The sequence below is a fragment of the Lipotes vexillifer genome, unplaced genomic scaffold (assembly GCF_000442215.2).
Source record: "Lipotes vexillifer unplaced genomic scaffold, Lipotes_vexillifer_v1.1 scaffold138, whole genome shotgun sequence".
Classification (NCBI taxonomy): Eukaryota; Metazoa; Chordata; class Mammalia; order Artiodactyla; family Lipotidae; genus Lipotes; species Lipotes vexillifer.
The window spans coordinates 1,650,482-1,675,043 of record NW_006797971.1 but is presented as its reverse complement, the minus strand read 5'-3'; positions in this window follow the sequence as shown (position 1 = coordinate 1,675,043).

Sequence of the window (24,562 nt, the reverse complement as noted above, 5' to 3'; positions counted from 1 at the left end):
ATGACATACATTCAGGTTTTTAAATTCCTTTGTGTAGGAGGAGAAGAACATTGATTTAGGAAAAAGGAATTCATAAGAAATTGCCTTGACTGTAATAAAATAAAAATTATGTTCCACTTTAATTTTCCAAGGATTCCAAAAAATAATCCTTTTCCTGGCAATTGAGTCTTAGCTATACATGTATTTATAACATAGTTGATTTAGTGTAATATTCTGCAAAGTTTTACTAAGTTTTTGAACACTCCAATCTACTTCTAAATGGTACACCAGTTAAGAAATGCTTACAGTACAAATGTTGTACTCCTGAGGTATATATCAGATGAATGTTCTGTGATAAACCATGGCTAGTCAATAAGGATCTAACAGTGCCATAGACAGAAACAGGTAATCATCATCCTTGATTTTCTAATTATCAAAACATCTTAACCATTTGCAAAAGGGATAAGATTAGAGAGCTTACATTTAGATGATTACTGACTCAGCAAAAACATGCTTTATTGACTAGAATGTAACATCATGTGAGTGAGTGAACCTCAGCCATATTTCCACCTGGGAAATTGCTAGCAATGTCCATGCTCATCGTATGAGATATCATAACTTCAGTTAATTCAGCTGATTTTGAGTATATGATACTTTTATTTCTCAGTCCTGAAACTTCAAAAGTCTGATTATATTTGGAATGCTACTGCGATACTTTGACTTCATAATATGTTTCCTGTATTTTCATCATTGAACAATAAATAGGATTTCTATTTAAAATAGTTTCTTAAATTCTGACACTTTTTCTCTCAATTAATTAGACTTTATACAGAAAAATCAGTTATTAAATTTGAATTATTAATAGCAACTGGATTTCCATGTCTATATCTCATTTTCCTCATCTTTAAAATTGATATAATAACAGCTAATTTATAGATCAGTTTTAAAGATTATATGAAATTTTTATATATCTATATACCTAAAGTGCATATCAGAGTACCAGGTGCATGGAGGTGGTTGTTATAGTTATTACTGATACCACTGATAATGACTGTAGAAAATATTAAGAAAAATCTGATTAAAATTTATTTTTGTATTTACCAGAGATGCAGAAAACAAATGGTTCAAATGTTCTTTAAATCTGGTGTTTTTTTTTTTCTTATTTGTGTAAAATTGTAAAGGGAAAGTTAAAAAGAAATTGTTTTTTAAATCTTAATGTATTAGGTTTCTTTGATTGCAAAATACAGAAAAATCCTACTCAAATGGCTTAAGTAAAAGAGGACTTTATTACCTTTATGACATCAAACTGAAAAGTTTAATGTAAGCACTGGCTTCAGTTATGAGCAGTGGCAGAGGTTTAAATACGTAATGTCACACAGCCCTGTTCTTTTATTAGTTCTTAGCTATGTTCATCTCCATGCTGTCCTCATTCTCAGGTTCCACAAGGTAGCTGCTAGCAACACTAGACCTACTCTTTGTCAGGTTCAAGTGCAAAAAAAAAAAAAGAGAACATCTCATTGGCTATGATTGGTCCAGTTGATTATTCCTTAGTCAATCACAATGTCCAGGGGAATGTTATTCTCAGCTGGCTAGGCATGCTTACAACTCTAGGAATGTGAGGCAAGTGGGATTACAGTAAGGGAAGGATGGTTTCTCAAGTAAATGTTGTGGTAGGTTTATCAGAAAATGAATAATCAATTTGAACCATTGCATATAACATGCTAATAAAATCAGAATATATTTGAAGATGCTGTGTTTTGCCAGTTTTCCTTCTTCTTTTCACTTTTTTAGATATGGGCATATCCCAAGATTTTATTCTTGTATCTTCACCTTCTTTTATTTCTGTGGTATCTCAGTGGCATTCTTGACTCTATCATCTGGGTATGGAAGGCTCACAAATGTCTTCCGAGCTCTACTTTGTGTGTCAACTAGCTGTTATTGCACAGCAAACCTTTCCAAAATTTCATGAGTCTGAAGGTTGGTGCTAAGCTGACCCTCTGATCTTGGTCTTGCATCTCAGTCAGCAGCCTCACTACTTTAATGGAAATATGTTGCAGTACCTAATCCATAGCAGGAACTGAAACTTATTATTATCGTCACAAATTACATATGTTTTCCAAATGAGGAAAGTCATTTCTCTTTCTTTCTTTGAGTCCATCTCTCTTCATATATAGTTTTCCATAGCATCACCCAATCTATATATACTCACAATAACACTACAAATAATGGCTCTCCATTGCTATAAGTATCATAATAAATTGTACAATCTGTGGATATATTAGTATATCATTGACTGTATCTTATATTTATTTGTATCTCTTCAGAGCCTAACACAATGTCTAGTGCATAGAAAGAGTCAGTAAATGCTTACTGTGACTGCTCCTGCCTCTGCTGTTGCTCTTGACCTTAAAGACCACGTTAATCATATCAGTATCTCTTTAGCTGTGTGTTGTATCCCCAGGGGAGCTCTGGAAGTGTCTAAGTGTACCCTGGGGATCAATGTTTTAGATGTCTAAGCATCTTTTATACAAATAAAAAATTATCTTTCTATATTCCACATTCCCAACCACTCTTTACTATCATCTGATCTCACATTTTACCAGGTCTCCCATATGCTATTTATTTTCACCCAATATAGATTAGATATAGACATAAGTATAGATATAGATATAGATGATTGAGATGAGAAAGGAGTGCTGAACTCAAGGGCTTTGAAAAAATTCTGGGGAATGTGAATCACCGATTTATTGTTTCTTCCCTCAAGAAGGATCCTGCTTACTAAATTCATAGGCTAAATGTGGAAGATTATAAGTTATCATATGGATAACATAGCATTTGTTGAAATCAAAATATTCTACTATGCAGTTATTCTTTACCGCTGCCATCTTTTTTTACAAAAAAAGAACAAAAATAAAAATGCATCTAAAACATGAAAATTACAGTCAAATTTTATGTGTGTGTATTGGGAGATGGAGTGAAGTCATTGAATAATAATTTTAAAATACTGTAAAAAAGAAACTACTGTCTTCTACTTACTGGTGCTTTGGGGGAAGCTTCTCCTATCGTATTCTCTTATGCCTATACTTTTTCAACCTGTAGTTTTGATTGTTAGCTGTAAGTGGACTTCTCTCCACTAGTCTACGGGAATGCATTGACATCCTTTCCATTTTCATGGTTGTCACTTGGATCTCTGAAATTGTTTCCTGGTATTATTTTGGATGCTGTTCTAATATTTTCCCCAAGTTGATCAAAAAGTACAAAATCAATGTCTGTTAGTTATTCAGAAAAAATCACCACCTATGATTTAGGAATTGTGTTACATAAAGGTGAGTTGTAAATAATTGTCATTCATAGAAGGTATAGTCCTTAAAAGCAGGTCTGTGTCTACTTTATCTCTGTAGCCCTTACATAACTTTTACAATTCCTGTCAGATAGTTTTTAATTCTTTGTTGAAAGAATGAATGAATCAATGAATGAATCAACTAACTTTTACCAACTATATTTTCTTAGGGAATTTAAGTCTACAACAAACTGCCTCCTCCACCATGGACTAATCATATTAGCTTTCCAGTTGAAGGAATCAGCAAATAGAAAGACAGTCAATAGTAACCTGAAAAGGATGTTTGAGGAGCATCAAGAAAGTTAGTATAGTGGAACAAAAGGGATTTAGCAAGATAAGCAGCATCTAGACTAGGTAGCCCTTTGTAGACTATGAAATTATCTAATAAGCTATTGGAATTTTTGATAAAAGGAGTGACATAATCTGGTCCATGCCACTCTGTGATATTCTGACAGTGGATGAAAAATAAAAGGAAGGGGGAATAGAATAAAGAGATAAGTTAAGGGCGGGGGAAAACATTGTCCAAGAAGGAGATGTTGATGACTTAAAATGGAGTGGTAGCAGTGTAGGTGATTTTAAATAGTCAATAAGGGAGTTTATTTTTAAGTTGAATGGACTAGTCTTGACTGATGGATTGAATGTTGATGTGAGAGAAAGAGATGTGTCAATGATGATCAACTAGAATTTATTTTTGAAGACATGGACAGGACAGGAGAGAAGCGGTCTGGAGAAAAATCTCAGTGGTTTAATTTTGAACAAATTAAATGTGAGACTCCCATGAGTGTTGTTTAAGATTGAGACTCTAGAATTTTACTGCTCCACTACTTACTAACTGGGCAAGTGGTTTAACATTTTTGTGCCTTATTTATATCTTCTACTAAATGTAATTATTATTATTTTTTAACATCTTTATTGGAGTATATTGCTTTACAATGTTGTGTTAGTTTCTGCTTTATAATGAAGTGAATCAGCTATACATATATATATATATCCCCATATCTCCTCCCTCTTGAGTCTCTCTCCCACCCTCCCTGTCCCACCCCTCTAGGTGGTCACAAAGCACTGAGCTGATTTCCCTGTGCTATGTGGCTGCTTCCCAATAGCTATCTATTTTACATTTGGTAGTGTATATATGTCCATGCCACTCTCTCACTTTGTCCCAGCTTACCCTTCCCCCTCCCCGTGTCCTCAAGTCCATTCTCTACATCTGCAAAATTTAATTATAATGAAAGGACTTGCCTCTTAATGTTGTTGTGAGAATTAAATTAGTTATCCATATAAAAATCTAGGAATAGTTTCCCACATACTGTAGAAATTTATTATTATTATCATCCAAATAGAAATGAAGACAATGGTTATGAGTTTGGAACTCAAGAGGAAGTCAGAAATTCAGCTATAGATAGGATTTAAAGCCATAGGAACAGAAAAGACCACATAAAATGTGAGTGTACGTAAGGGAAGAAGAGAGCCAAAGACAGCCCTGTTATATTATTCTGAGATTTCAAGTTTAGGAAGAAGAAAAGGAGTTAGCAAGTGAGACTTGGAAAAGGCTGCCAGTGTGGCTGGAGGAAAACCAGGGGTGTATGATGTTCTAGATGCCAAGAAAAGTATTGCTAAAGGGAAGGTGATTTTATTGGCTGGAGATTAATACACGGACATTGGATTAGGAAAGATGGAAGTTGTTGCCAACCTGGTCGTTCAACTTTCCGACGAGTCATTGAAATGGAAACCCAAATAAAGTGACTCAGTGGGAGAAGAAGTAAAAAGAAAGTAGAGTCAATCAGAATAAACTTTTCTTTGAGAACTTTTGCTTTTTGTGGAACAGATAAGTGTGGGAGGAAACTGGAGGAGGATGGTGATTGAGGATGAATTTTTATTCAGATGGGAGATATTTCACCATGTTTGCAGGTTGATGGGAATGATCCAACTATAGGCATTAAGGGAATTTTCTCAATCTCCTTTGTATTGCAACAAATTTGAAATGGAACGAATGTACATTTGAATAAAAGGAATTGCAACCTCCAAATAGAGAAGCAGCAATTACCCATAAAGAGTAAAACTAAGATTTTAATTATGCTACTTTCCATAGCCTATTTATGTAAACAAGAAAGAGGATCTTTGTTTTTAACATAAAGAATGTGGGAGTGATACCGTATGGAAGTATTTTATGGTATTACTGTTTGTAGTCTTTTAAGAAAGAGACAAATGTATCTTTTATTACTAAATGAAAAAGATCATTTTATTTTTATGTAGGACAAAATTAAGTCATAAAGTATAGTTTTGTTTTTAATGTATAATAATAAGCAAGAAATTGGCCCATTTATTTCAGGTTCTCTACTCAAGTCGTGCATTCTAGCCAGACCTAATCATTCTTACTTTCTCCCAACAAAGTTCTACATTCTTCATAAATGTGGCTAATAAGCTTCCAGGATCCTTGCAACTCAAGAACGTATGATTATATAACTCCCCAATATTTTTTCCACTTTTTTCATAAAACTAGTTCAACATATTTTTAATGATTCGTTGACAACTAACCTCTTTCAAAATTGTTTCTGATTAGCATCAGTCCATTTAATGGTTTGTCATTGCTCCATATTTTCTAGTCCTTAACATTTGCAGTAATAAATGTTATCATTTATATTTTTGGTGGGCTCTTCCTAAGAGTTTTGTGTTTCTTTCTTATAAATGAATGAATAATACTAATACTGAAAGAGTGAAGAATGCCATGTTAAGGTGGTGTAGTTTATGTATAGACACAAAATATCTGAAGGGTGGCCATGATCTAAATTTTTCCCCAGAAAACTGTCTTGGAAATTGGGCTTTTTATCATGGGGAAGCTTGAAGGAGAGATTAAGGATGGTTGTTGTGACCATAATTGTTCCGAAAAATTTTTTTTAAGAATAACTACTGCTCTCAAAGAGCAGTACCCTGTCCATCATCACAACCACATTCATTCATTGTTTTCAACATTTATTGACCACCTAGGATATTAACTCTATGTGGGATGTCCAATAAAAAATTGAAAATTGAAAAAAGACTCAATCATGGTTATCAAAAATTTAATTGTCTAGTGGGAAAGAAACATTATACATGTTGCAGCCCCAACTGATAAATCTTATAATGATGTAAAGTGTTCAGTAGGGAGAGAAAAATGGGGATTTACATTATAATAGTAATATCAAGACATCAGGAAAGGAAGCTTCCTTGAGAAAATGATCCTTTCCTTAATTTTGAAGAATTAGCAGTAAGCTAGATAACAAAATAAACCCAAGGAAGGAAAATAACTCTACAAGTAATTAATTCTATATTCTGTGTCAGAGATAATACACATGCACACACAAAGCGAGAGCGAGAAGTGTGTGTGTGTGTGTGTGTGTGTGTGTGTGTGTGTGTGTGTGTGTGTGTTGAGAGCTGGCGAGGAGGGGAGTGGAAGAAGCTAGAGAGGATTTTCAGGAGGGATCTTATGTATTAAGCTATGTGCATTCCATCCTGAACGCTATGTGGGTGATATCAAGGGATTTTAAGGAGAGAAGTAATAGGATCATGCTCACTCTCTGAACGTAGCCGTGGAGGCAGTGTTTGGAGGATGTCTGGCATGCATCAGGCAAGCTCTGGGCCTCCTACATTGTCGGTCACATCAGAGTAACAGGTTACATTAGGACAGTAGGAGAGAACCAGGCATTGTCTGTAAAACATGCAAGTTTTATGTGATTCTTGGCCTTTAGGAGAGTAAAAACACATTTTCTTCTTAAGAAAAAAGCCAGTGAGGTTATCCCTCTTTTCTCTTGTAGACTATATTAGTTTCATATTGCTGCTATAACAAATTACCTCAAAGTCTGTGTTGCCATGTAAGGTAACATATTCACAGGTTCCAAGGTTTAAGGTGTGGAAATCTTTGGACGGCCATTACTCTGACTACCACACTGATATCTGTGAATCATTGCGACCCCCCCACCATAGCTGTGAAATAAGACTAAATTCCATGTCTTTGTTGACATGAACCAGACTGAGATCCTGCTAGTGTTTTGTTCTGTCCTTCTTTAGCCGTATGATAGGCTCATTCACTGGTTTCACATAAATAGAAGAAAGAGGCTATTTTTGCTACTATAAAACCTTTCAACCTCCTTTGCCCATCTACAAGGTAAACATGGGTTGCTGTGTCAGAATCCATTTTATACGAGCAGTTTTCAGTGATGTATATTAGACAAGTGAAAGATTGGGGTCAAAGCATGTTGGTCATTGAATAGGGTTTATTCAAAATATTCCCTAATTGAAATTTGCTATGCAGATTGCTTCCAAGTAAAATCCATGCCAATAAGTTACAATAATACCAGAAAATTATTCCTTCTTTCTAAGCCTCTCAATAATGCAGGGAGTAATATCCATGCTCTCTATATTATCTTCACTTGCCAGATAATGTGGTAGAGGAATAAAAAAATTAAGAATTTGCCAATCACAATGCATGCAGAATCAGCACCAACAATATACTGTGTTAACTAGCCCGCTAATGTTCTGCTCTAAAACTTGTGGATCATTTTTTCCTTTTTTATTTAACCATGTCACCCTGTTAAAAAAATTTTTTAACTGTACTATCTGATTGTACTACTTTAACTCCTGACACATAATCAGAAAGTGTTACTTGGACTTTTTTAACCATGAAAGCAAACAAACACTGCTTAGCAGGTCCCCAAAGACATTCTCAATCTTGCTGAAGAAAAATAATGATTTAGATCTTAGCCTTTCAAAGTTATTTCTCTCCCTGAGCTCATGTTTATCTGAAAATGAATACAGTTTGGACATGTTACCTATGATAAATATGGAATATTTTGTAGGTGGTGTTACAAGGCAGGTATACTTTATGATTTAAGTTTTATAGGTTGCCATCTGGGTCTTTCTACTTATTGAATAAATTACTCAAACATTTAGGTGAGATGTATATACACACACACACACACACACACACACACACACACAGAGGTTTATCATTTTCACATTTGCTGAATAAGAATATTGGATTTACTTTTTGCATTTATTCTCTTGGTAAGCCTTCTCTTTAGTATGCTTAGGTGAACTGATTTTTAAGATATGTGATGATTTCCTTATGTTGCTGCCCAGCACTGGAGTAAATTAGATCTTAAAATCAGGAGACATACATCTGTCATTGGCTTTGAGAAGGGTTTAAAGAATCTTTACCTGGCAAATCATAATTACTGATGACTGCTTATTTTATGCAAATTTTGACACACATGGGAGTATTAATGTGGCAATGCCATCAATGAAACTGTACAGCTGCTACTGAAAGGGCAAAATTGTGAATAATATGATGCCTCTTAATGGTCAACTGGCCAAGTCAGTGATTGGAATGCTCCCATAGGACTGATTCAGTATCACAGAGGAGAGGTTGATAAAAACAAACCCACAACATTTTGTTAATTTGTATTTGGAATTAGTTATGCATACTTATAATCAGATAACTCCAATTTTAAATGTGTTTCACAAAGGTTTTAAAATGCTTATCTCTGAGGCTCTGATTTAATTAAAAACCCTTCTATATTTCTATAGTTTTTGTGGTATTAAAGATGAAATCAATATTGATTTCTCTGTTCTATTGCATTTTCTGAAACACCTATCTGTATTTTAGAAGTTTCACCTAAACTTACCTCTGACTGTGTTGCTATTGCACTGTTGATGCCTAGCACTAGAATAAAAAAGATTGTGCATGTGTGTGTGTGTGTGTTTTAAACTTATGTTAAACTCTCTATTGGTAAGGATGCAAAATTAGTTGGTTGCTAAGGTAAAGCCCAAATAACAACTGTATATAACATAGAAATGAATTTCCCACTCAGTAACTGTCCAAACTTAAGCAGTGTGTGACAGGTTTTGTAGCTGCAGTTTTGGTGATCTAGGTTCCTTCTCTCTTGTTCTGGCATCCTTACCATGCAAGTTCCATTTTGTAGTTTAAATGGCTCTTCTAGCAATATCATGAGGAAGGAGAGAGGGACAGTGGAAGGCACAAAATTTCATTTAAAAAGCATGAACAAGAAGTTTCTTATATCACTTCCTCTCCTCTCCCATTAATAAGACCTTAATCATATGACCACACCGAGCTGCAAGAGAGACTAAGAAATATAGTCTTTAGCATAAGCCCTTCTAACATTAAAATTTCTCTTACTAAAGGAAGAAGAGGAGAAAAGATATTTGTACCCAATCAACCGCCTCTGCCATATACTCTAAAATTACTTTGGAGGGCTTTGAAAATTGCAATGTGGAGGAAATCCAAAGACATAGTATCATGCCTATGAAAGTTATATCATTGCAAAATAGGGCTATCTTAACCAAGTTCTTCCTTTCCCTTCTCTTTTCCTCTAACTCATCTCTTCCTGTCCTTCATTATTTTATCAGCTTCTATATGCCAACTATCGTCTTATGTACTAAAGTTCAAAAGGTATTTTCTCTCTCAATAGTCATATGGGGGAAGCAATAGTTTAGGACAATATGGTATTATTTTAGCAATATGCTGTAGAGACAGAGAACTAAATCTTCCTAGGTGGGTCAGGAAAACATCACCAATAGGTGACACTTGAATCTGATCTTCAGAATGGGATAAGAGTTGCTATCTAATGCTTAGCCCTGTTTATTCCCTTTGCTTGGTTGAGCTCTGATTTGATCTAAAGAACTTATCGATAGCTAGGGTACTGAAGACTGGTACTATAGACACTAGTACTGCTCCCCATTATTTCCAGTTTTTCTACTTCCAGGCATGAATTAATATTGTACTTACACCCTCAAATTTAGAAGTGGCCACGTGACTTGCTTTGGCCAAGATATGTGAACAGAACTGAGAAGTTATTACTTCCAAGTGGATGCATTTATAAGCTGGTCCATGATTCTCCATCTCACTCTTGCCCTGCTGCAGTGGCTGTGAACGCACAGCTTGATGTGGAGTTACAGAGCTAAGCTATCATCTGCAGGTCAGCGATCCTGGATAATTGCCCACATCTGAAGCATGCTCCCCAGAGAAATAATTTTTTTCTGCTTTAAAACACAGATATGTGTGGGTTGTTTGTTAAGCAACATAACCCAACCTAATCTAGCCAATTCATTTAATGATCAAGTAATCCTGCTATCCATTCCTCTCACATGCTCTGTCTTTCATACTCAGACTCTTGTCCAATGATGAGGTTATAGTGGTGATGTATGATTAAGGGCAGAAAGCTAGAAAGTTGGATTTCCTCAATAAAATAAATTCTTAATTATCTTTAGATAGTGAATGTTTTTATTAGATAAACCCAATGATTTATTTTTCTTTATACAAGTCATTGGGATTCATTTTATTTTTTTAATTTATTTTTTAATATAATTTTATTTTATTTATTTTTTGCTATTCTGGGTCTTCATTTCTATGTGCAGGCTTTCTCTAGTTGCAATAAGCAGGGGCTACTCTTTGTTGCAGTGCACGGGCTTCTCATTGCGGTGGCTTCTCTTGTTGTGGAGCACAGGCTCTAGGCTCATGGGCTTCAGTAGTTGTGGCACACCGGTTCAGTAGTTGTGGCTCGTGGGCTCAATAGTTGTGGCTCTTGAGCTCTAGAGCACAAGCTTAATACTTGCAGCTCACAGGCTTAGTTGCTCTGTGGCATGTGAGACCTTCCCAGACCAGGGATTGAACCCATGTCCTTGCAATGGCAGGCAATTCTTAACCACTGCACCACCAGGGAAGTCCCAGGGTTCATTTTAGACTGGTAGATTTTGAGTTATTCTCTTTAAAAGGAAATAGCATAAAAAAATTTTTATTCATCCAATCAGAAAGCAAAATACATGGCATTCACTCAAAACACTATAAGTGATGTCAGAATCATGGAGACATGAGATGCTCCCTTTGTCTCTCCCCTTCAATATACAACCTGTAAAACATCCATAGCTCAGCAAAGGTACCTCTGCCTAACACACCAGGATGCCAGAGAATTCCACAAACCTGTACGTCTAAAGGGCGGGGGGATGGAATACATGAAGGAGAGAGAACTGGGAGACAGCAAAGGTGGTGCCTGTGATCCCAGACCCCCAGCAGCAGTAGCTGAGCCTGCAGCTCCACAGAACCCAGTAGCATGAGAGGAGGCAGGATACTGTCTTCCCAGCCTCAGTGGCACCTGTGGCCACAGGGAAAAAGACAGCAAAGGCAGTGGGGCCTGCAACCCAGTCCATCTACTTGTGGAGGCATCTGCAACTCCCCCAGCCATACCCCCTCCAGCAGCAGCAACCACAAACCAGACAACCCTGGTCATGACAGAGATACTCATGGCCCCAGCAACCTCCCGACCCTCCCTTCCCCCTGCTGGGGCAGATCCTGTTGTCAACTACAAATTGGCACTTGCCATTGGCACTTGCTATCTACATTTACAAGGATTAAATCATGTGCTTCTGACTTTCAACAACCCCTGAAAGGAGTTCAGGGTGGAGAGTGGAGATGAGACACTCTGTGATCTGGGAAAAACTGGCAGAACAGATCTTCAGATAGTTAGATATTTTCAGGAGTTGATTTTATGAGTCCAATTCTTATATCTCCTCATATCTAGAAAAGCACTAAACTCCTTCATGGTGACAACTGCTCCTCATGACTAGCAGAAACCTTGTATAGAAAAATATGTGCTTGATTGCATGTACTTCCCCTTCACCAAAATCACTTATATACTGACCTTTCCCCCTACCTCTTTGGAGCAGGTTCTCACAGCTATCTGAAATGCTGTCTCCCAGGCTAGAGTCCTCATTTTGCCCCAAATAAAACTTAACTCACAACTCTCACCTAGTGCATTTTTTTAAGTCAACACTGTAACCCAGAAGACCCCAGACATGGCAGAGTCACTCGCCATCCTGGTTTCTCAGGTAGTGACACCAACAACACTGGCAGTAGCAAGTCACCAGTGACCCTGGAGACACAAGCACCAACTATGAGGGCATATTGTAACACCTCTGACAGAAGGGGTGAAGGACAGAAAGTGATGACCCTCAAATATAACCAGAGGTAGCTCAGGTAAGAAAAACCAAAAGCTTGTGCTATATCTCCACCTATTGGAAAACCAAATACAGATTTCTAATTACAAACCAGTTGAATCATTAGAATCAAGTAAGAAAAACAAGTTTTATCTGAAGAAGAAAGGTATTCACTACTTCAAATATGCTGGCAGGAAGAAAACTCATCAAGCTCTATGAAGAACCATGGTGACAAAATATCACAAAAAGAAAATGACAGTTCTCCAGGAACCAAACTTAAAGTCACAAAATATTGTGATCTAACTGATAGAGAATTCAAAATAGCTGTTCTGAAGAAACTCAGTGAGTTACAAAAAGAAAAAAAAAAAAAAAAAACAAACTCAGAAAGGCAGTCAAAGACCTCAGGAATAAAATTAATGAACAGAAGGAGAACTTTACCAAAGAGACTGAAATTTTAAAAAAGAACCAAAAGAAATTCTGGAGCTGAAGAACTCAATAAATGACAGGAAGATCACATGAGAAAACATTGGAAATAGAGCAGAGCATTTGGAAGAGAGAATTAGTGAGCTCAAAGATAGAAATCTAGAAATGATACAGGTAGAAGGGAGAAGAAATTAAGATCTTTAGAAAATGAAGAAATTCTATGACAATTATCCAACTCTGTTAGGAAGGGCAACATTAGGATAATGGGCATCCCAGGAGAAGAGATGGAGAAGAGAGTGGAGATTGTATTTAAAGACAATATCTGAGAACTTCCCAAACCTGGGGAAGGAACTGAATTTGCAAGTCTATGAAGCTAAGAGAACATGTAATTACCTTGACACAAAAAGACCTTCTCCAGGACACATTATATTAAAACTGTCAAAAGTCAATGACAAAGAATTTTAAAGGCAGCCAGGGAAAAACGATGGTAGCCTACAAAAGAATCCCCCATTACTCTATCAGGAGAAAGCTCTGCAGAATCTCTATAGGCCAGGAGAGAGTGGAATGATATACTCAAAATACTGAAGGATAAAAAACTGTCAGCTAAGAATCCTCTGCCCAACAAAGTTATCATTCAGATATGAAAGAGAAATAAAGATTTTCCTAAACAAACAAACAAAGCTGAGGGAGTTAATCGACACTAGACCTGCCTTACAAGAAATGTTGAAAGGAGCTCTTCTGCCTGAAACAAAAAGACAAAAGTACACAAAACTTTGAGTAAGGTAATAGACAGAATCAGAAAATTACAACTCTATATCGGAATAGATTGTTAAATACTTAATTATAGGATAAAGATTAAAGGGAAAGAATAGTAAACCTATAGCTACTTCAATTTGGTAATAAACTGACAGCATAAAAAGAGATGATTTGAGACAATAAAAACATAAAAGCGGAAGAGGAAAAGGACAGAACCAGTCTAGGCAAATGAAGATAAGATGCAATCAGCAGAAAAAAGACTATTTTATCTATGAAATGTTTTATACATGGTAACCACAAAAAATAAATATAGAGCAGAGGAACAAAACATGAAAAATGAGGAAACTGAGGAAAACATCATAGAAAATCACCTAACTAAAATGGCAGATGGAAACACAAGGAAAAAGAAACAATTGAACAAATGGAATATCTGGAACAAAAGGCAAAGTTAGTCTCAGAATCACTTAGGAGGGGTCAGGAGAGTATTAGAATAAAAGAGCAGATAGAATGCTAAGGGGGACCTGAAGGGGACTTCACTAGGCCCAGGTGTGTCTTGTGGTGCTCTATTGGGACTTGAAATCAATGGATGTTTGACCTCCTAACAGAGAAAATTCAGCTCTATTTTTTTAGTCAGTTTTCAGAGAGTTAAATGATTGTCAACTTCACTTATGTTAAAAGTACTTGTGCCATTTGTTAGTATCTGTTGGTATCTTTCAACCAATCACTGTCACCCTGCAAAAACTACTCACAGAGAAGTCTCATATTACCACAATCTGCAAACATGTATAGAATTGCATAAATGAAAACTTATCCTTTATTTAATATTAGGTTTATTTACATAATATTCTAAATTTAAACACATAAATGGTCCAGTCAGTTTGGTGGAGGAACATTTGATTTACAAAAACAGAGATATATATGTTTATCATTGTTGTTATTCGTTTAAAATATTCATGGTTAATACAATTAAACAGTAGAGTAAGATGAACTATAAAGTCTGACAATGGATTAATATATGCAAAATTCAGCATAGTTGATTTAGGATGTGATTAAGGAGGAGGGGTTTCAATTATTATAAAGTTTTATTTCTCAAGCTGGATGGAGGATTGATACTTGGTTTTGTAGTAATATTCTTTATACCACTTTGAGTGTCTGAAGTGTTTCTTATAATTAAAAAAATAAACTCTATCTCACATTCTCCCTATCCCCCTTTCCCTATTTTATTTTCCAAATGTTTTAGACATTAAAAAGAAAAAAAAAAACACGGAGATAGTAAATCACTTTAAAAAATTTGCTCCAATCTTTTTTTTTTACTTTGAATTCATTTGTTTCCTCATGTTTTCAGCTACTTCTGAACATATTTGATCAATTTTGATGTAAACATGCTATTATTTTGTTGTTGCTGTTATCAAAATATCAGGAAAATTGCTTTGATAAAGTGAAATTAAAAGCCACATTGTGCAATTATAATAATAATGTAAACAAAAGTGTACATTCTAATTCTATATAGATACTTTTGGAAGAAAGTAGTGATTTGAGGTTTAAGAGCCTGAATTTTCTAAATAACTGCAATAACTTTATTTTCCTTTGCCATTTTAGATCAAAACAGCAATATCACTTGTTCAGAAAGAGTATGTCGTTTCTATTTTCATTTCACTGTTTTCATCTGTTCATCTGCTCTCATCAGCTGAAAAGCCATATAATAGATTATGTCTTCCAATGACAGATTACTTCAGTTAAATTTGTCCTGTGGACTAAAATAAATGGGTCATGTTTTGAATATTTATGAAAAAACTTCAGATAGTGATATTTTAAGTGTATTTTCTTGTATTAAGTTGTGATTTACAATGTCTTGTTATGCATATAAAAAGAAAAAGGCTTTTCATTTCCACCTGTGCTTGTTCCTTAGGTGGAACCTGATTGCTCTGTTTACAGTTTTTGTACCCTCAAAGTATGTACCTCTCTAAGTTCAGGGCTTTTTTGGAATAGAAGGGTGAGAACTTGTCACAGAGCCACAAGACATGTCAGATTTCAGGCCATTTCTCTGAGCTTATTTGGGTGTAAAGCATGCACATTTGCATGGTGACCTTTGCAAAACCAAACAACGAAGGTGACATGAGGGTCATTTCCTAAGCCCAGCTGATGAACTGATTATTCCTCCAAACATGGTAGTCTGAATAACAATGAAGAGTGGAAGGTTCACTTCAAATCCTGTGGGGAACAATAAATCCCTGAAGTAGATTTTTAATAAACCAATTATATATTACAATCAGTATTTTAATTGTTCGTTACTGAACTGCTCAATGCCAAGAGATCAAATTGTTTGCCACAAAGAGGTATTGTCAAGCCTTCAAATATAGTACTTTAATTTCTAATTATATTTCTTTGTCTCTGAACTATTGTTCTTTAAAGAGTCCTTGTTTATTGGAGGAGGGGAGGGGGTGATAAACAAAATTTTTCCTGAACATTTGTAGTAAAGAAAATTTGCAGACGTTTTCACTTAAACTTTATTTGTTTTCTAGAGCAAATTGGTGTGTAAGTGAATTAAGAATATTTTTAGTATTATTATCTCCCCATTTGTTTAATTTCTATAAGAGCATCTGGCATAATATATCGAGATAGGTATCATTGTAGCTGGTTTCCATGGAAACGCTTTTGACAATATTCCAATAGGTAAATCTTCCCTATCAGAGCAAATTCAAAAGAGAAGGAAAACGATTTACACTTGGGACTTTTACATTCAATCGACTCACTCAGGTTTTAAACTTATCTATGCCTCCATGCCTAAAGGTAATGTCTAAACTGGACATGTATGATAAAGAGGATATGATTTTACATACTTGGTGTCTTGACATTGATTATTAACTGATTGACTAAAGTTGAATAATAACATCAAATGATTATTTTTGATTTATATTCCTGACAACTGTTTTACATTAATTAGCTGTATTAACAACTGTATTAGCAGTTTCATTTAAATATTGATCAGTCTGGCCTAGTTAAACAATTATCAATGAGAATTTCATATAATTGATGTCTGTGTTCCAAAATCTTATTCTGTGGAAAAAAAAAAAAAAAAAAGATGAAAGCATTCATGGTTCCTGAGTATTACATTTGCTTAGTATTAAAGAAGAGAGTGGAAGGGAAGGACAATAAACTTGCTGCATTGATAAAGTAGACTAACCTTCCTTTTTAATATTCTGCTGATACATAATCCCATATCTCCCTGGATTTTCTGACAGTTCTCTGTGGTGTCTGGTCTATGTCCTCAATCAGCCTACACCTTTAATTTCAATGTGCAATGAAATTCTCTCCATGGTCCTCCTCTTTTGTTCAAGTTACATTCTTTCTAGGCAGTCTTATCTACTCCTCTTACGTCAACTGATAACACCCAGGTGTATATCACAACCCTCTCTTTCGCGTTTTGATCTAATAATGTAAATTATTTATTAGCTGCTTTCAACTGATTCTATCACAGGTATCCTATACTCATGCACCAAAGCAGGCTCCACTATCTTATTCTGAAATTCTCTTCCTTTATTTTCTTTCATAGTAGTGAGATCAATACTCAACTAGTAAATCACATAGAAAATTTCTCCTTTTTTTCCTTATCTACTCCTTTCCCCAGGATCCAATAAGTCATCAAGTACTGTCTATTCAACCCAAGAAATATATCATGAATCCATATTCCATTCTACATTCCAACCACTAAATTAATTTTCTCCACCATTATTTCTGACTATATTATTTCAAGAACATTCTAAATTTGTCAGTTCTTTTAATTCTAATTAAATTCCTGGCCAATAGGAAAAATTTCAAACTCCTTAGCATGTTCAAACTACCTCACCATACATTTCCAGACTCATTCCCTATGACTTTTTCCACTTATCCTACACTAGTCACATTAGAAAGTGTGACTTTGACAAAGAATTATTTCTTCACAAAATATTTCCCAAACTGTACTCCATGGACAGAATTGATTGCTTTTTCCTCAATGCTGCCACTGTCTTCTGAACAGTATTTAGTTAAGTATTCTTGAATAAAATAAGGATTTAAGGCTCTACATTTCCTTTTAAACATAGCTTTAACAACACAACACAAATTGCCATATGTTGAATTTGCATTATCTTCTAATAAAAATATTTTCAATCTCCTATTTTTCTTTACTTTTTGATACATGAGTTATGTAGAAGTTTGCAAATATATTGCTTAATTGATAAATATTTGAGACTTTTCAGTTTTCGTTTAGAATTGATTTCTAGCTTAATTCCCCTGGGGTCAGATAATTATTCTGAATAATTTCAGTCATCAAAAATTTGTTCAGATATTTTTATGGACAATTTTGGTAAATATTCCATGTACACTTGAAAAGAATGGGTATTCCTACATTATTGGGTGTAACATCTTAGATACTTCAATTAGGTCAAGTTAATTATGTTGCTTTATATATCATTACTGATTATGTTGTCTGCTTGTCTCATCAGTTGCAGGGAGATATGTATTAAAATTATGGATTAAGTTGTGTATTTGCTAATTTCTCATTTTAGTTCTGTCATTTTTCCTTTTATATTTTAAGGCTATATTAAATGGAACATACAAATTTGATGTTTAGAAGCATCTCTTGCCTTAAAATTAACATGTTCTTATATTAGTACAGAAAAAACAGGTTTATTTTGGTTTGTGTTTGCAAGGTTCATATCTTTCTATTCTTTTACATTTAAGATATTTGTCCTTATAGTGAGGGGTGTCTCTTGGAGGCAACAGATGTATAGCTGTTTTCTTTTTTTTTTAAATTCAGCCTAAAAATCTTAATGTCTTAATTAGAATATTTATATTATTTACATCCATTATAATTATGGATATATAGGTTTATATCTACCATCTTACTATTTATTCTCTATTTGTTCCACTTGTTCTAGCTTCCTTTTTCTTTCCTTTTGAGCCTTCATTTGGTTTAATCAATTATTTTTGATCATCCCAATTGTTTCCTCTATTAGCTTGTTGGATTTACATTTTTCACTCTTTCTTTAGTTATTAATCTAGAAATCACAACATATACTTGGACAGATAACATAGCAGCACATCTACCGTTTTCCAGATAATGCTAGACCCTTAGAAGACTTTTCATATTTTTTCATTCTTCTTCCATTGATGTAATTTTTGTCATGCATTTAATTCTACCTGTAATCGAATCTCACAAAACAGTGTTATTTTGTTTTTATGGTCAATATTTCTTTAAATTTATCCACATATGTACTCTTTTTATTGATCTTTATTCTTTCCTATACTTCTATTTTTCTGTATAGATCTGTTTTTCTTCTAAAGGGATTAAATTATTTTTGGTATTGCATTTATTTTGGGTCTGCTGCAATAAATTATCTCATTTCTAGAAATATCTACATTTTCCCTTAGTTTTGAAGAATAATTTAACTGAATACAGACATCTAGATTAGTGGTTTTTTTTTTTTTTTTTTGTGTGTGTGTGTGTGTGTGTGTGTGTGTATGTGTTAACCCCCCAACACAGAAGATATTTTATAGTCTCTGGCATCCATTGTTTACATTGAGAAATTAGCTAGTAGTGTTATTGTTCATTTAAAGATAAAGTTTTTTCTCTGCTTTCAAGATTTTCTATCTTTCAGTTTCAACAGTTTTAATATGATATCCTTAGTAATTTATTTTCATCTGCCTAATTATAACTCATTTCTTTTCTTTCCTTTTTTTCCCTGCTTGGGGTTCTTAGACATTTTGAATCAGTAATCTTATGTCATTCAACAGTTTTGGACTATTTTCAACTTTTATCTATCAAACATTTTTGTTCCATTCTCTCTTCCATCTCATATTCTGGGACTTCGATTACATGTATGTTAGATCTTTTTGCCGGTTTTCTTTTGCATTTCGAACTCTATTTTGCCTTTTTTTTTCTTTTCCTCCATGCTTCTGTTGGATGCTTTCTACTGACCTGTCTTCTAGTTCACTCTCTTTGTATTGTCAATTCTAATGTTGAACCCATCTATTTAATTCTTACTTCAGTTTTTGTAATTTTTAAATTTCAGAATTTGAATTTTTAAATAGATTCTTCTTCTCTAATGAAATTCTTAACCTTGTTATTTATGTTTTTGAATGTTTTAATCACAGTTATTGTAAAAATTCACTGGTGGTAACTCCAAAAACTGAACCATGTGTGGGACTGTTTCAATTGTTTATTTTTGGTCTAGTCTTTGTGTGTTTGTGCATGTCTGTGCTTGGTAATTTTTTTTAAATCACATCCCAGACATAGTGTAAGAAAATTCATAAAGGATCTAGATAGTTTTACTTTCTCTGGAGAGAAAGCCTGAGATGGACAACTATTGTAAGGATAATTCACTTTAATAACTAGGGAATTAGTTGTCTTCATCTGGTTTCAGATTTTATAAGCCTAGGCTTAAATCTCATTCACCCTCACTTCTAGAATGTTGTTGCTCTCCTGGGGTCTCAGTTGAATTCCTCAGTGTTTATATATGCTCCTCCTTACTTGTATGGTCCTGAGCTTCAATTTGTTTCCCCAAAACTACAAGCTTGATAAAAGTTCTGCTGTGTTTTCCAGTCTTTCTTCTCTTGCCTTTCTATAATTTAAGAATAAGCCCATGTTTCATTGAGAAAACCAGCCCAGAGAGTCAGGCTCAATTCTCTGCCCTTCCCTTCTCTCTAAGGTCTCCAGTCCCCAAGTCCTAGTTAGTTATCTTGGCAGTCCCAGGTTCAATTTTTATCCCTCAAACTTTGAGATTTGTGAAATCTGTGCCAGTTTTTCTGCCTTTTACTCTAGGCTTCTTAAGTCTAAGTAAATATTTGGCCCCCTTGAATAAGCTTCACTTCCCTGTGAGATATTGATCTTTGAAGTCCCAGCTGCCTCAAAAGCTCTCTAACTTTTCTAGTTATTTTACATAAAGGCATTAATTACAATGTCATAGTCATGACCTAAATCCTAGATGTCAATTTTTTTTAGTGCTTTTCATGTATCTATTGAGATAACCATATAGTTTTATATATTTTTAAGTTGGTAAATTACATTACTCAATTATAATATTAATATGTTCTTGTGTTCCTGAATTAAACCAAACTTGAATATATACTTTTTATTCTTTGGTGGATTTGGTTTGGAATTGTTTATTTAATTTTTCTTTCTTCTCTGGAATAGTTTATATAAAACTGGAATTATCTTTTCCCTTACTCTTTGTTAAAGCTAATTTTGGGGGCTAGATTTTAAACTGTGGATGTAATATCTTTACATGGTTATCAGTTTATTTGGCATTACTAATTCCTTGTGATCAAAAAGTTATATTTTTTAAAGAAATTATGCATTTTTTCTAGTTTTCAAATTTATTTGAACAATGTTATTCTTTGATTTTTTAATTTTTGCTTTTATCTTTTTTTTTTTTTTTTAAATAAAACTTGTTACAGTTACTTTTTTTCATTATGTCAGATAATTCCTATATACCAGTTCAGACACTCTTGGCCTCAAATGTCTCTGGTGCCTTGGACCACTTTTGTCTAGCTGCTGCAGTGACCAGCTCTACATGGGAGTTGACCAACTTCATGCAGGTTCAAATTTCCAATGCTTTGTCTCAGTACTTCCTGCCTCTTGCTCTAGGTTACCGTTTGTGCTGAGTTGTGGGAATTTATAGATCTATAACTGGGACCTATGAATAGATAGCTGAAAAGGGAAGATAAAGGGGCTAAACTTAAACCTAAAATCTAGTAGGTTTTAGGTTTAAGTTTAGCCCCTTTATCTTCCCTTTTCAGCCAGTAGATATATACCTCTCTATTTCTACCTCTCCCTTTTAGGAAGGACTATCATGAGATGCAGTTTATAAGACTTCTGAGAAATGATCTATGGGATCAAACAATTCAATAACACAATCTCACCTGTGTCTCCTCTTTGGCTGATTCAATACCCTTGTCCCTCACTCCTGTTCCCTGGGATCACATTCCCTAGTAAAAAATAAGCACATTTAGCCACTGTCTTAGGCCCTGCTTTCAAGGTATGACCAAACAGTCTTTTCAAAGAACCAGCTTCTGGACTTGTCAAGCCTCTTCATTGTACTTTTAGTAATTTTTTGCTTTTATATTTTTAATTTTCTTCTTTCAATATTCTTGTGATTTTATTCTCTTGTTTTTATTCAAACTTTTAAAATTGAATAATTTGTTAGTTTCAGACTTTATTATTTTCTAACCTAGGTGTTTATTGCTATAAATTTTCTTCTTTATTACCACTTACTCATATTCCACAAGTTTTGGTATACTGTATTTCATTGTTAAATTTGAAATATTTTCTGACTTCTACTCTGAATACTTATTCATGTTACTAAGAAGTAGTTTTGATATTACCAAATATATGCTTTGTATTTAAATTTTTTTTTACTGTCTACTGTTTTTAAATGTATCATATCACATCTATTTTAAAGATAAATAATTTATCTTTAATATATTAAGCTTTGAAATTTGTTGAAGTTGTTTTATGACATAGTATGTGACTGTCTTCAAATATATTCCACATCTGCTTGTGAAGAGATTAATTTTCTGATTGCTGGCTGCAGGATACCACATATGTCCTCTAGATTAATTTAGTTGTGTTTTTCAAACATTCTATATCCTTATTAAGTTTATGTCTGCCTCGTCTATCAGTTACTGAAATAAATATATTAAAATCTTCCATTATGATGGTCTATTTCTTTTATGTACACATGCACATGCATATATTTGAGAATATGTCATTAGCTGTATATATATTTAAAATTATATAGAATTCTAGTGTAGCCTTTTAACCTATTCTGTAAATATTTTTTGCATTAAAGTCTCCTTTGCTTGATATTAATGTAGCAAATTATTTATTTTAAAAGCATTGGCATACCTTTTTCTATTCTTTTATTTTCAATTTTTCTCTGCCTTATGTTTTTTAGTTTTCTCTTATAATCATCATATAGCTGGAATTTAAAGATAAAAGACTAATTCTATCATATTTTCCTTTTAACTTGTGGATGTTTGAGTACATTGGAAAACTATGAACTTTAAGCCAAATAAGGCAGGCTGTCTATTTTTGTAAATATAGTTATATTGGAACGGAGCCACACCCACTTATTTATATACTATCTATTGCTGCCACAATGACATAATTGAATAGTCATGAGACCATATGGCCAACAAAGCTTATGATACTCACTATGCATCCCTTGAGAGAAAAAGTTAGCTGACCTAAGGATTAGTGAATTTATATTTATGCTAATTGCTAATATATATGGATTTTGTGTTTTTTAATCTAATTTGCCCTTATAACAATTTTACCTGTTTTCTTTATGATTAAAAATTGTTTTATTTTCTCTTTTCTAATAAATTGAAGGTTATAAACTCTATTTCTGTTTTTATTTGTCACAATTACTATTGGTCACACAACTAGGAAAGCATAGTATTAGGTGATAGCACAATCTTTCTTCAAATCAATAAAAGGATCTCAAAGTACTGTAATTCTAATTACATTCTTCATATCTTACATATATTTGTTTCAAAATTTTAGTCCAATTTGTATTTTTTGTAAGAGTTAGACAATAACATGCTTATATTTGTTCTATTTAGTTTCTAAATTTTTACTAATTTTTTGCTACCCATCTCTTTTTCATCTCATACCTAAATGCTAGATTTATTTTATTTCCTTTTGATGTGCACCCCTGATCAGTTCTTTTACTTAATAAAAAGTTCCTAGTGTTTTTTTTAATATGTTATTTCCTTTTTATTCTTTAATGCTTAGTTCAGTATATATTTAGAAGATAATGCTACTTTAGTTTGATAATTATCTTATGCTTTTGAAAATATTCCTTCACTACTTTTTGGCTTTCATCAATGCCCTTTAGAAAATTGCTATTTGATAATAATCTTTCTTTTGTAGGCATCTTTCTATGTTCTTTGGCTGAATTTAAGATTATACCTTTGTCTTTTGTGTTCTGCAATTCCACTAAAATATATCTATGGGTAATTTAAAAAATTTACGTTTATGTGCTTCATAAATCTGAATATTTATGTCTTTTATCTCTTTAAAGATTTCCAACATAAAATCTTCAAATATTACATCTCTCTCATTTTTCTTAATTTCTTTTTCGAAAGCTCAGTGGAAGTGGTGATGATGTTGGTTCGGAGTTAGGTCACTGACAGATGGAAGCTCATGTTGATTTGTGAATACAAATAAGATATCCCTTCCTGTAACCTTGAAAAACCTTGACAGTGGATGAGGGCTAAGAAGCTATTATGCATTTGGGGCCTAGGAATGATGGTAATTTGGATATTAAGGTATAAGAGTCTTCATATTTACTCAGATTCTCTTAAGGGCAGACTACGTTGAATCACATGTATAACAGGTTTGATTTCCAGCTCATCCCTGATGACAAACATTTATTATTGCACAAAAAGCTTGTTTATAAAATAATGCTTTGTGTGTAACATTATATCAAAACATTATATCAAAAGAGCTGGTTCAAAATACTACACTCTATGTAAGGATCTAGCAGTGATATATTCAGCCTTGGCATCCCTGAGAATATGCTGACATGCACTGAACTGTCTGCTAAAGAATATGAGCATTCTTACTATTTTCTTTTATCCAAGAAAAGGCCAAGTGCTGTTAAAAGGACAAAATGCTAGACAAGATGTATATCAAACACCAGATTCTTGCTATTAAGGCCATGTAGAATTTGGTTAAGGGTAAATTTTCATGCTAGTTTAGAATAAAAGTGAGGCCAAACTTTATCTAGGATAAAACCAGTCTCATATATAATATAAAGTAATGAACATATTAAAGACCAATTTTGAAAAACACATTTTGCTCATAATTCTTTGTAAAGATATGTTCATAGTTCGTTTATTGATGGTTCCCTAAACAAGTCCAAAATGAGACTCCAAGTATTCAACATTTGCCACGTAGGGTAGGGTGATATCTTGCAAATAAAGTTCTGCAAAACTGACAATTATGTGCAAATATCCTCCATCTAATTATTGTATCCTTCCCCATTTGTGATAAAACTGTCTCCAGATACTGTGAAATGTCCCCTAGGGGAA